Source organism: Haliaeetus leucocephalus, unplaced genomic scaffold, assembly GCF_000737465.1.
Source record: "Haliaeetus leucocephalus isolate CR32 unplaced genomic scaffold, Haliaeetus_leucocephalus-4.0 Scaffold973, whole genome shotgun sequence".
NCBI lineage: Eukaryota > Metazoa > Chordata > Aves > Accipitriformes > Accipitridae > Haliaeetus > Haliaeetus leucocephalus.
This window is the reverse complement of record NW_010973409.1, coordinates 3,406,235-3,406,498: the sequence shown is the minus strand read 5'-3', so window position 1 is coordinate 3,406,498 and position 264 is coordinate 3,406,235. Positions and strand designations below refer to the sequence as shown.

At 75.8% G+C, this 264-nt stretch overlaps 1 protein-coding gene across 1 annotated transcript in view; it reads left to right on the top strand.

Annotated features, from left to right (window-relative positions):
* The first annotated feature begins 193 nt into the window (after positions 1 to 193).
* Positions 194 to 264, top strand: part of UBE2E1 (ubiquitin-conjugating enzyme E2E 1) — a 45,071-nt gene continuing 45,000 nt past the window's right edge. Inside the window, exon 1 of the mRNA XM_010584372.1 lies at positions 194 to 203. The gene's annotated coding sequence lies outside the window, so the exon portion shown is untranslated. The remainder of the gene's footprint in view (positions 204 to 264) is intronic.

Here is a 264-nt window from a genome sequence, read left to right as displayed (position 1 = left end):
CCCCGCTCCGCGCGAGGCGGCGGCGGGGGGCGCCCCGGCCCCGCCGCCCCCCAGCCCCGCTCGGCGGTGGGGGAGGCAGCCAGGGAAGCCATTGCCTGTTTAATAGTTGCTGTTGCAGCACTTCCGCTTCTCTCCCAGCGAGAGAGACACGAGTGGCCAGGCCCAGCCGCACCGAGGAGGAGCAGCCAGACACAAAGGGAGAGGTAGGGGGACGGGGCACCCCCCGCCGCCCTCCCCGCCGGCCCCGGGGGCAGGGGCGAGGGG